This window comes from Mastomys coucha, unplaced genomic scaffold (genome assembly GCF_008632895.1).
Source record: "Mastomys coucha isolate ucsf_1 unplaced genomic scaffold, UCSF_Mcou_1 pScaffold5, whole genome shotgun sequence".
Classification (NCBI taxonomy): domain Eukaryota; kingdom Metazoa; phylum Chordata; class Mammalia; order Rodentia; family Muridae; genus Mastomys; species Mastomys coucha.
In genome coordinates, this window is record NW_022196911.1 from 92293457 (window position 1) to 92306898 (window position 13442).

Consider the following 13442-nt stretch of genomic DNA (forward strand, 5'->3'; position numbering starts at 1 on the left):
GCAGAAGGGCTAAGGGGCAGGCTGGTGATGAGAAATGGGAGGAGTTCTCCAGCAAATCATGTCTGTCCACTTGACCTCTAGGGCTACATCAGTGACTGATACTGTCCTTAATCCATACAAATCCCCAAGCTCAGGATGGGAGCTGCCAGGTCGGCAGCCATTTTTTTTTTTTTTTTTTTTTTTTTTTTTAACAGGGAACAAAATATTTGCTGAGCAGTCTGTGTAAACCGTGAGAAGGAAGAGGTAGGAAGGTGCTGAGGAACTATGCAGAGGGCGGAGAAGAATCTTCCTTGTTATCTGGGGCTGGGAGTGAGGGTAAAGCAGCGCAGGTGACCCACCTGAGGCAGCCCTTCAGTCCCATTCTCCTTTGTCACTGATGACCAGGTAGTTCTGCTTCTCCCCTGACACTTCGCTCTGACCTCCCTCTTTGGTGGTGGCTGTTATTATTTTTGTCATCATTGTTGATGCTACTGACATTTATAGAGCACTTTGCTGTTGGCTCTTCTTCCTTGCCACATGTCTGGGAGGTTAGTGTGCTCATTATTCTCACTCTACACATGAAACACCCAAGGCACAGAGAAAATAAGTAACGTGCCCAAGATCACATATCTGAAAAGCAACATATCATTTTGTCTGCCTCTGGTCCTCAAGTGTTTGCATAAATTCACGTGGAATACACGATGCGTTCAGGATGGTGGTTTCTCTTCCCACCTCATCCTATTCTGGGCTCTGCCCTCAACAATCAGACCACCAGGTGTCTCAGGGTCTCAGGTCACATGTTGCTTCCTCTTTTTCCTTTCTAAGTAGACTTCCTGAGTAGCCAAGAGCTACAACTTCACCAGGGACTAACCCTTTCTAGAGTACATGTAGAGACTGAGAATTTCTTCAGATTGAATCCAAGTCACACGTCTGTTGATCCATAGATTTTTGTGAAAACATTGTTCCACCACAGTTTGGGTGTGATGGTCGGGGGTGGGGGGAGGTTTGCTGTAGAGATCTTGTTATTGGAATGGTCTTCTCCAAGTTAGGAAGGTTCTAGGCACTTTGAACGTGACTGATCTTGAAGCTGAAGGTCTCATATTTGTGTATTTCAGTGAGCCAGAGAAAATGGTAAGAAGATTTAAAGTGTTGTCTGTGGCTCAAGGATAGAGTAGCTGCCTTATGTGAGAGATAGATAGGCCCTTGGTTTGATCCAGAGAAAGAGAGAGAGAGAGAGAGAGAGAGAGAGAGAGAGAGAGAGAGAGAGAGAGAGAGAACAAAAAAACTGGGAAGCCTCCTAAAATTATCAGAATACTTTTTTGCTTGTATTTTTTTTCTTCTTTTTTTTTGAGACAGGATCTTATATGGCCTAGACTGGCCTTGAACTCTCTATGTGGCCAAGGATTATCTTGAATTTCTGACCTTCCTGTCTCTACTGCCCTAGTGCTAGGATAGCAGATGCCACCACAGCTGGTTTGAGAGATCAAAATTAGGGCCCTGTGGCACGGGGTGCAAGGAAGCAGCCTGCTTTAATTTTTTTTTTAAACTACTTAAAATTCACACAACCTGCCCACTTTACTCTTTATGGGGAGCATGTATTGTCCCAACTTCTCTTTCCAATTTCTCCCTATGGGCAAGGGGATGATGTGATCTCCCAGGTAAGGGCAGCCATGAAACAGGCATGGAAACTAAGTAGAGGTTTGCATTCCCAGACTAGAGCCCAGAGCACTGACCAGTTGCCTGTTCTCCAAGGATTCAAAAGGGGTCATCAACCCTCTATTATCTCTTTACCCTTTCCTCCCATTGCTGGAGATCCATGTTATGGTAGACATCCAAGTCTGAGCTTTGAAGACTTTGGGGTCTAAGCAGATCAAAACCCTCAAATCTTTAGCTTCCACTTGTGATCTGCAGAGCCAAGCACAAGGCAGATGGAAGGCAGAAACCCAGGGACCACAGCAGCTTCATATCTGATAACTTAGCACAGGTCCTGGGGCCAAGAGGAGTGGTCCTGACAGCAAAATTAACATGTGGGGGAGTCTGGGGGAGATCTAAAAGGAAGAGGGAGAGACTCAGAGCCAGATAAGAGCAGTAGATCACTAGAGTCTGGCATCTGTTCTCCTACTTTATGCAAATGTTGCTTTAGCCCCCAAGAAGCCACATTCTGGGCCCAGCTTGCTGTTTATTTAAAAATACGCCAACCTTGCAATCCTTCTGGAAAGCTCTGAAGGGCTCTTGATAAGGGCATCTCAACAGAGCCCAGCAGCCAGGCAGTAAATCCAGGATATGCAGAAACATTAAAAAAAAAAAAGAAAGAAAGAAAGAAAGAAAGAAAGAAGCCGTTTCTTGATCAGATGCTGTATAGAATTTTGCTGTCTGTAGATAAGGAAATGACCACCGGGAACGCCTGGGTGGGTCCCTCAGAGAAAGCCTATTTATTTTCTTTGTGGTTACCTTTTGCTCTCTAGATGAGCTAGGCACACACTCAAGAGGGGGAAAGTAAGGGTAAGCCCTGGTTTTAAGCCCACCTGGTTCATAGCAACAGGCCTCTCTGTATCCCTTGCTCTGCATGAACAATGTGACAAGCTCTTTCCTTATCATTTTAGAAACAGATGGCACAGAGGCTGGGTGCGTGCCGAGGTAAAAGGCTATCACACGGGGTACACACCTGAGTGAGAGAGACATATTTGAGAAAGAGCAGATGACATTTCCAACATAGCTAGAGACTCCAGCCTTCAGCTGAGCCTCTATCAGGGTTTTTGCGGGCTCTGGTAAGAAGTGTTAAGCAGATTAGATAGTTTATAGGAAGGCAAGAGCCAGGCGTCTTACCAAACTTTTTTTTTTTTCCCATACATTGGAATCTGCCTGGAGACAGGCTGGAATAATAGGTCTTGATAAGTTTTACAAGCTAAAGGGTTCCAAGGATTCCATAGTTCACTTACTTTGCCAATAGTCACTTGGCCCCCTGACCAAAGAGAGTATCAATTTGTTTAGAGAATCAGGAAAAAAAAAGTCATTAAACAGCACCAAGAATGTTAAAGGGGTGGGGTGGGATCTAGAGTGATTTTCTAAGTCTCCTCTGTCCTCAAGCTCCGCACTCCTGTCTCCATCCCTGTCTGTAGGCTAATGAAACATGCCAGCTACCTGGAGGGAAGAAGCCAAGAGAGGCAGGCAAGCAGAGGGAATACGGCTGTACTTGGGACTCTATGGACCCTCCCTGCTACTAAGAGTCTACTTGGCTGCCTAGCTTCATCACCTGTATATACATCTCTCTCTGAACAATGCACTTAGCAACCTCAGACCCCGCCTGCACTGGGCTACACAGACACTCCTCTCTAAATGGTGGGATAACTTTCCCTTCCCATTGACAATTTTTTTTTTTTAGTTTTTTGAGACAGGATTTCTCTGTGTAGCCCTGGCTGTCCTGGAACTAACTCCAGGCTGGCCTCAAACTCAGAAATCCACTTGCCTCTGCCTCCCAAGTGCTGGGATTAAAGGCATGCGCCACCACTGCCCCACTTGACAATTCTCAAACCTACATTTTGTTCGGTCAGATACTCCGTGTATCCAAGAGTGAGACTAGAATAGTAGATCCAGCTTGGCCAGTTTTGGGTGCAAACTATGTCCTCAGTTAGAGATAGTTGCAAGATACCATGTAGGTGGGGTGCTGGGAATCGAACCTGGGTCCTCTGGAAGAACAGACTGTGCTCTTGGCTGGTGAACCATTGCTCCAGCTCCCATTTACCACTTTGTGCCCATGTGTAACTGGGCATGTGTGTGTTAAAATCAGATGCATTATGGGAAGGAATGTGCACAGTAGAAAAATGATTCTATGACTTAATCTGTCAGTCAAAACAGGGAAACACACTGCACGCTTTAGTAACCAGCCCCTCCTTCCTATAGAACAGAGAGAGAGAGAGATCACAGGCAGTCACTGACCAGGGGGCCCTTGAGTATTTCACTCATGTAAACACCATGTCTAATACACTTTTGAGAAATCTCATAATGGAACAGCCAAGCCTTTTAAAGGTATAACGGGGCAGGATGGATGGATTTAAAGTGGTCAAGAAATCTGAAAAGTGGCTGGCCATGGTAGCCCAAGCCTTTAATCTCAGCACTTGTGAGGCAGGGGCAGGCAGATCTTTGTGAGTTCGAGGCCAGCCTGATCTACAGAGTGACTTTCAGGACAGCTGGGCTGTGTAGAGAGACTCTGTTTCAACTTCCACCCCAACCTTCAAAAAAGAAAAAAAAAAACTGTGAAAACTGAAATCAGGAAGAGAGAGCAAGTTCTCTTAAAATGTAAGGATACCTGGAAGGACAAAAAACTGTAAATACTGAGTGCTTTCAGGTCAGTGGCTTAAAAATGAAAATGCTGGATTTTAGACAGGTTCTGAAAATGTGAAGAAGAGAAGACTGTGTTTACCTCTGTCTTCCTCCTCCTTCTCTCTCTACCTCTGGCTCTTCCCTCTCTCTTCCCCTTAGGGTTCCTGGCTTTTTGAGTTTCCTTGCAATCCACTGGATCCACGCACACTGGGTACTTGCCCCTCTGAAACCTAGCATTCAACCTTTGACCTTTCATAAAGGTTCCCCTTGCCTGCATGATTTTCTATCCGGCCTATGTCTAGAAAGGCTTTTATTTCATCTTCTGAGTTGCAGTTCAAATGTCTCTTCCTTGAGAAGCCTTCCCCACCATCCCCAGAGCCAGCGCAGGCCTCGTTCCTCCCATGCTGGCACGCATCCTATCGCTCTTTATCATGCATTTATCCATCTATTTATTTTTGTATCTTTAATACCTAGGAAAATATATATCCTGTAAATATTTATGAAGTTATTGAAAAGATAAATGAATGAATAGGAGAGTAAAGATCGGCCGACCAACACGATAGCACGATATTAATAGCTGACAGACACAGCAAATCTATTCAATTTTTGGTTTTTCTCACCTTCTTCATATAAAATAAAGATCTCCAAGATTTAAATAACAGTGCTAAGTATATTAAGGGAGACATTTGTCTCACTAACGTTAATCTATAGCATTGTGTCCACATATTTTAACAGCGTTTGAGAGCATGCTAAAGGACCATGGAGATCATCTGGCCCAATCTCCTGTTCATGACTTAGATAATGTTTCCATCCAGTGGTTGTCCAGCCTCTGACTGTAACCCACTCATCACCAGAGACAGGAGTCCCAGGACTTCCTGAGACAGTCAGTTTTCTCCTTAAGCCACTCCGACGGTTCTTCCTTACTTAACACAAAATTTATTTTACTGAAGCATTTAGCCTCTGCTCCCGGCACTGCTCAGCTATCATAAACTGGTCATGATGGCTTCTCCCACTCCAGTCTTTGCCCCTCCAAGTAAATTATCCACACCCCTCAGCTTCTCATCACATACCCAGGACTCTGAGCATTATCCTCTGGGAACAGCTGGAATATAATTCAGGAGTCACTATGATTTTTTCCCTTACTCTTCTAATCCTGCCAGCTACTTGTCGAAATCTTACTGCACCCTTTTTATTTCCTTGTGTCAGAGTCATGTGTATCCTAGGCTGGGCTGGAACTCACTTTGTAGCAGTTTTGAACTTCTGATCTTCCAACCTTTCCCTCCACATTGCTAGGATTACACATGTGTGCTTCTAGGCCTTTGTGTGTCCTATGTAAACATTCTGCCAATTGAGCTCTATAAAGGCTTTTTTTTTTTTTTTTTTTTTTTTTTTTCTGAGACAGGGTTTCTCTGTGTAGCCGTGGCTGTCCTGGAACTCACTCTGTAGGCCAGGCTGGCCTCGAACTCAGAAATCTGCCTGCCTCTGTCTCTCGAGTGCTGTGATTAAAGGCGTGTGCTACCACTGCCCAGCCTCTATAAAGGCTTTTGCTTTAAATATATATGTACATACATATATATATATATACACATATATACATATATATACATATATGCATATGTAGATATGCATATATATATATGGAGAAAGAGAGAGAGAGAGAGAGAGAGAGAGAGAGAGAGAGAGAGAGAGAGAGAGAGAGAGAGAGACAGGTTTTCCCTGTGCTGTGTAGCCTTGGCTGTCCTGGAATTCACTTTATAGACCAGGCTAGCCTCCAACTCAGAGTTCCTCCTGCCTCTACCTCTCTGAGTTCTGGGATCAAAAGCATGTGCCACCATCCCTTGGATTTGTTTTAAGTTTTTAATGTAGATACATTTTCTCATTTGATTTTTCATAACCCTCTGAAACAAGGTCTAGTTCTCCATTCTACATCTATATTTCCATTGCTAACACAGCTTATATTTACTTCTCAGTATTTTGTTGACTTTTTTTGCAACTGTATCCAGAGCTCAGAGTTGACTAGCATTAGTATCTTTTTGCTGATTTTGACTATATATATGTATTTCACAAGGAACACAATAGCCCAAATCCAGCTTTTTAAATATTGTGGAAACATTCAAAGCACATCACAATGACATTGTGTTGTTCACAACAACACAACAGTCCAAATCCAGCTGTTGTTTTTGCCAGTTCGACTTTATGTGGCAATTTTACTCTTTATTTTTCCAGCCAAGCTTCTCAAAATAAAGCATTCCTCATGTTTCTTTAAAAAAAAAAACTTTTCTATTGAATTTTTTAAAAAATTATTTTATATGTATGAGTATTTTGCCTCAATGTATGTCTATGTCTCATGTGTGTGCTTGGTGTCTGTGGAGGCCAGAAGAGGACTTTGGATCCCCAGGCACTGGAGTTACTGGTGGCTGTAAATCGACATGTTGGTGCTGGGAACTAAGCCCAAGTTCTCGCAAGAGCAGCAAGTGCTCTTAACCATTAAGCCACCTCTCCAGCCTCAGTTTTGCATAGAAGCACACACCTGTAATTCTAGCACTCTGGAGGGAAAGATTGGAAGGTCAGAAGTTCAAGACCATCTTCTGCTACATAGTGAGTATCCGAGGCCAGCCTGGGATACACATGACTCTGACACAAGGAAATAAGAAGTTAGTGTGCAGTAAGATTTTGACAAGTAGCCAGAATCATCAGAAGACGCCCCTGCATTCATTTGGATAAAGTTTGTGTAGCCTCTGAGACCCAGGCCAGCTGTTGTTTCCCTGGGCTCTATCTGAGTTAGGAGCGCTTGCCCTGCACTTCTAAAGTTTAGGTTCACATACAGGTAGCTGTGGCTTTTATTCCACAGTTCACTGAGTGTTGGGGGTACAGGAGTGAGCATAGCTGCCTTCCAAAGGGCTCTGATAACCGTATGTCAGGCCATCATGTTAGTCCTATGATCCTAGTGCTTGGTATGGTGTTCATCTTATAGATGCCTATTGAACTATCAAATGTTATATGTAGCTACACATAATAGCAAAGATCTATAGGAAATCAACTAAGACAAAGAGAGTTATGATAATTACAAAGCATACATATATACATACATACATACATACATACTATGGTTTCATAATCTTCAAGTAATGCAGACACATTATTTCATTTGCTCATTCAAGAATAGAACAGCGGACTGAGGATGTGCTTCAGATGATGAGCTGGTCACCTACCATGCATGAGACCATGGGCATAATCCCCTAGTACAGTGGCTTCTTTCTAATGCTTTCTAATGCTGACCCTTTAATCTAGTTCCTCATGCTGTGGTGACCCCCAACCATAAAAGTATTTCATTGCTACTTCATAACTATAATTTTGCTCCTGCTATGGATTGTAACATAAGTATCTGGCACATAGGATATCTGATATGTGACCCTCAAAAGGATCAAGACCCACAGGCTGGGAACTGCTACCCTGGTACATCATAAAGCCAGATATAATAGTTCATATCTATGATACCAGTACTCAGATGGTAGCAGGAGGATCAGAAGTTCAAGGTCATCCTCAGCTACGTAGAGTCGGAGGCCAGTCTGGGATACATGAACTGCTGAGTCAGAAAAATAAATAAAAGAAGCAGGTAAGGTTAGTTGAGTGTGACATTACATGCTTGTAATCCCAGCACTCTGGAGGTAAGGCAGGGAGTTCTAGAGTTCAAGGTTTCTTTGGCTACATAGCAAGTTCCATGGCAGCCTGATACTTGGAAGTCTATCATAAAAACAAACAAAGAAACAACAAACAAATAGAAAAACAGAAAATATATAGGCATGTGCACAGGCACGCGCACGCGCACACACACACACACACATGTATGATCTCCATACTATGGAGGGAGAAATGACTTTCCCAAGGTCACTCAGTAACTGTTGAAGTTAGGAATTTAATTCAGGGACCTTCATGTGTAGTTTCTTGCTCTTTCTCAGTACAGGCTAACATCGAAGCAGCCAGAGGTGTGTTGCCTGGAGGAAACATATTTACGGTGGACAGCATATGTGTTTGCAAAGATCTCAAGGAAGGTTACATATGGTTCTTGAAAGGGCTTCCATTCATTCTGTCTGGCTTCTATGAGAGAAACTAAGAAGTTAATAGTTAGCTAGTTTTCAGCAGTTAAAAGCTGTCCCTAAATTGAATTGGGCTTATGAATGAGTTCCTTATTACTTGAGGAGTTTAAGATGTAAGCGGAGGATGCCAGCAATATAACAGGAAGATTTTTGGGCAAAGTCATGGCTTCAATTAGTTCCTCCATGATCTGATCCATGTGTTAAGGGCTGGGCCCAAAGGGTGTTAATAAGAGAAAGTGGAATGTGGGGGTGGGGCCTAATGGAGGTCCTCGGGTTACTTTGAAAGGAATTGTGGGATTGCATTCTGCCTGCCACAAACTTGAACTGAAACCCCCAGAGCAGTGAGCCAGAATGAGGCTCTGTATTTGTCAGTTAAGCATCTCAGGTGCTCAGGGCAGTGGTAGCTCAGGTCTGTAAGCTCAGTGGTGGAGAGGGAGATACGCAAGAGTAAGACCATAAATACGATAACAGAAATAAGCCCTGCTGCTGCTGCATTCAGAAGGCAGAGGCTGGCAGATCTCTCTGAGCTTCCAGGACAGCCAGGAAACCCTGTCTCTAAAAAATGCAAAATCCCCTAAACAAAAAAACAAACCTCACCCCGCAAAAATACCCCCTAAAAACCCAAACCAAACCCAAAAACTTTGAAAGAAAAAAAAGTTAATTATCTCAGAAATTTTTATTAATTATTTATTTCATATCGGTGGGAACTTAGACCAGGTAATCCTGAGATATTCTAAGATTCCTTTTCTTGGCTAAATAGGTGGGTATTTTGTTTTGTTTTGTTTCTTTTGTTTGTTTGTTTGTTTGTTTGTTTTTTCCAGTGCTGGGGAATCAAACCCAGGGGCTTGTATAAGCCCTCTACCACAAAGCTGTACTTCTACTTTTCTTCTTCTTCTTTTTTTTATTTTTTAAATTTTATTAGATATTTTCTTTATTTACATGTCATATGATTTCTCCTTTAAACATATGGAACGCTTCACAAATTTGCGTGTCATCCTTGCGCAGGGGCCATGCCAATCTTCTCTGTGTCGTGCCAATTTTAGTATATGTGCTGCCGAAGCGAGCACCACTTCCACTTTTCTGAGAGTAAGTCCTTTGGAATCTTCTCTCTACCTCATCCTGTGAGCCTCTGCACACTTAGCAAAGCCTTCACACACCATGGATGGGCATCACTAACTTGTAGAGAAGTGGATAGTACTTACTCCTAGAAGCAACTAAAAGGAAAGAATCAGAGAGCACAAGACAAAATGACTAGAGTCTCCCAGAGACCACATTCCTTCCGACGATGCTTAGAACTGCCATGCTAAGAAAGCCCTCTTTCTAACTGGCCACAGAAAGTCAAGACACGTAAAAGTGTCCTCAGAGGGAGTAAGGAACATCCTCATGCGCGGGAGGCAGGCCACGCAGCATCGCTGAGTGGAACTTCCATCTATACATCTACAGGCTGCTTCCTCCTGGAAGCACTTTGGAAACCAGGCCTTTGATTGTTTCTGGGCAAAAGGAAAAGCCAAGGAATCTGAAATGTCAGAGTGGAAACCCCCAGTTCTTAGGACACAACTGTCAGCCGTCCTTGGAACTCCTCCGACAGCATGACGTCAAAGGTGTCCGGGAGATCTGGATCCCCGACTGCCGAGAGCAGCCCTTAGCCCCTGAGAAGAACGGATATTAAGGGACACTGATGTGTGCACAGTGAGGATTTAATAATCCTGACGCATATTGTGCCAGCCCTCCTGTGAACCTTGACCTCTTTTTCAAGTCTCTAGCTTCCATGTTCATTAAAAAAATCAGATCACCTGACCTGAGCCCTAGAGCAGCTGACAGAGCTTCCTCCGTCCTTCCTTTCATTTGTGCTTCCACCCTGATGTGTTCCAGGGATACAAAACAGCCAGGGCTCAGGGGAGAGCAAATCACTGCCTGGAGAAATCCATCTGCAGCGGGGAATCTCTGCGTGGAGCTAAGGCACGGGAAAGGACAGACGGAAATGGGAAGTTCTGCCCTGCCAAGCAAGAAAATATTGTTTCCACGGGCTGCAAGGAGGCAGAGGTTGGGGCAAGGATGTAATCCTGAAATACCCTTCTCTCTAAGGGATGGAAATAGCATCTCTCCTGCCGCAGCCCCAAATAACGTAGAGGTCAACCTGTGGGGCACGAATTGCCCGTGCTCCCCTCTCAGCGGTGGAGCCCGTGTCTAATACTTACCTCTGGATGCTTTTTGAAAAGGTGACTTGGGTTGTGCTTGCAACAGATTCCTTTTCAAAATGCAATTTTGAGGTCTTGCCTACCGGCTCTGTCTCTCTCCTGCTGATCCTTAATCTGGGGACTCTCCACGAGGCAAGACATTTTGTGGACCTCGACATTGAGCAAGGATATGTGTGATAAGAGGGGACTTTTCTCTGTCCAACAGGGTATGCAGATTGAGGGCCCTGGGGCTTGCTCACTTACAGGGTAAATCACTCTCTGGCCTAGTCACCGTCACTGGCCACACTGGCAAAGTGACTGGCCTAAGATTGAAAGAATAGTTGGTTTTTGCATGACTTAGTATTTAGCAACTACAAATCACATCCTTGAGCACACACAGTACTTCCCTTTTGAATGCCTAACGCTGACATCTCACTTCCTCTAGACTCTGTGGTCTGTGTGTAATTAGTCCTATTATGATCATCTTCATTCTAGAGATGAAGAAAGTGAGAATCTAAAAAGTGGCCAGGTAAAGTAGCCAGGGTCTCATGGTGTAGCTCTGGCTGGTCTGGACTAGCAATAGAGACCAGGCTGGCTTTGACCTCACAGAGATCTGACCACCTCCGCCCTCTGAGTACTGGGATCAAGAGTGTGTACCACCCAGTTGGTCTTATCGTTAGGTTCTTTTCACGTATGTGTATAGGCAGATGCATGTGTCTATGTGAATGTACGAGATGCATACACAGGTATCCATGGAGGTCAAGGAGCGTGTGTTGGATCCACAGGAGCTGGGGTTAAGGTGTTTGTGAGCCATCTTTCGTAGGTGAGAACTGACCTCAGATGTACTCTTAACCACTGAGTCATCTCTCCAACCCCCTTATTTCCAGACTTTTTTTTTCCCCCATTTTTTTTTCTCCTAAAGGAAAATACTGACACTTGTGGTCAAAATAAGTGTCTTAAAACACATCACACCCCGGTAGTGGTTCAGGATGACATACAGTTTGCCTTGAACGCACGTCGTGGAAGGTGGGGTACGTATGTATGGAATTTCATTTATTCTTTTACTCATGCATTAGTTTAAAATATTTAAAAAATATATAGTAAAGTTAAAAAATTTTTGTGTGTGCCCGAGTGTGTGTATATGAACCACATGGGTGCAGGAACTCTTGAAGGTTAGGGGATTCCCTTGAACTGGAGTAACAGATGGTTTTCAGGCACTGTGAATGCTGGAAACTAAACCTGGGTTCGCTGCAACAAGAGTAGTTTTCTTAACTACTGTGCCATCTCTCTAGCTCTTAATTTGAAAATTTCTAACATAAAAGGTTTTAAAAATTCAACCTATGTCTTGAGCTGAAATTTTAACTCTTTAAAAGTTTTTTTAAATAATACAATTTAATTATATTTTAATTATTTGGTGTGTTTACATATGCTGTCTTATTCAGGGTTTGTATTCCTGCACAAAACATCATGACCAAGAAGCAAGTTGGGGAGGAAAGGGTTTATTCACCTTATACTTCCACATTGCTGTTCATCACCAAAGGAAGTCAGAACAGGAACTCACACAGGGCAGGAGCTGATGTAGAGGCCATGGAGGGGTGCTGCTTATCAGATTGCTTACCCTGGCTTGCTCATCTTTTTTTTTTTTTTTTTTTTTTTTTATAGAACCCAGGACTACCAGCCCAAGGATGGCACCACCCATCATGGGCCCTCCCACCCTCGATCACTAATTGAGAAAACACCTTACAGCCGGATCTCATGGAGGCATTTCCTCAAGGGAGGCTTCTTTCTCTGTGATAACTCCAGCTTGTGTCAAGTTGACACACAAAACCAGCCAGTACATATGCACTCATACATATGGAGTTGGAACTTAGCTTCCATCCTGTGGGTTCTAGGGATCGAACTCAGGTGGTCAGGCTTGGCAATGGGCACCTTTGTCTGCTGAGCGATTTTGTCAGCTTTGAAAGTTTCTTATATAAAGCCTGTGTTCAAGGTTTGGTATTGGGAATCGAACCAGCCAAGTAAGTACTCTACCAACTGAGACACACCCCAAACCAGTCTCCGAGCCTTATCTCTTTATTATTTATTTATTTATTCTATTTTATTTTATATGCGCATATTTTGTCCACATGCATTTCTGTGCACCATGCACAGTGCTTAGTGCCAGTGGAAGTCTAAAAAGAGCATCGAATCTCCTGTAACAGGAGTTGAAGTTGATTATGAACCACGATGTGGGTGCTGGGATTTGAACCCAGTTCCTTTGCTCTTAACCACTTAGTTATCTCTCTAGCCTGCCAAGCCTTATCTTAATGGTCAAGATCTGATTACTCTCTTTTTCATTAAGAGATATTTTTATTTTATATGTACAAGTGTTTTGCCTGAATATATCTGTGCATGTGCATGCAGTACCCTTGGAGATCAGAAAAGGGCACTGGATCTCCTGGAACTGGAGTTACAGATGGTTATGAGTCACCATATGGGTGCTGTGACCTGAACCTGCAACCATGGTGCCATCTCACCAGTCCTGGTAACTCATTACTCTCTTGCTCACTGAGTGTTTACTAAGTCAAGGATTCTAACAAGCGCCATCTTCACACATCTGAGCACTTAATCCTTAGAACCACTCTGCACTTCGGTCCTATTGTCCTTTCCCTGAAGATAAGGGGAGGGAAACTCAGACAGTCTATCATGCCCTTAGTAAATATCAGAGCTGAGGCTTGAACTTGACGCCCAGGAGCGCCTCTAAGTCTCTGCTGCCTTCCAACTTAATGGGAAGGACATTTATCCATCTCTTGGAGGCAATACTATTTTGAAATGTACGTTCATTCTCTTATCTCTGGAAGAACTTGGAACTAGAGACACGGTTCTTGAC

General features: G+C 43.6%; 1 non-coding gene across 1 annotated transcript; it reads right to left on the reverse strand.

The window, feature by feature from the left end:
- Positions 1–9356: 9356 nt before the first annotated feature.
- On the reverse strand, positions 9357–9463 carry LOC116079325. The gene has a single exon (XR_004113898.1). It is a non-coding gene; the product is annotated as a U6 spliceosomal RNA (small nuclear RNA).
- Between the last annotated feature and the right edge of the window lie 3979 nt (positions 9464–13442).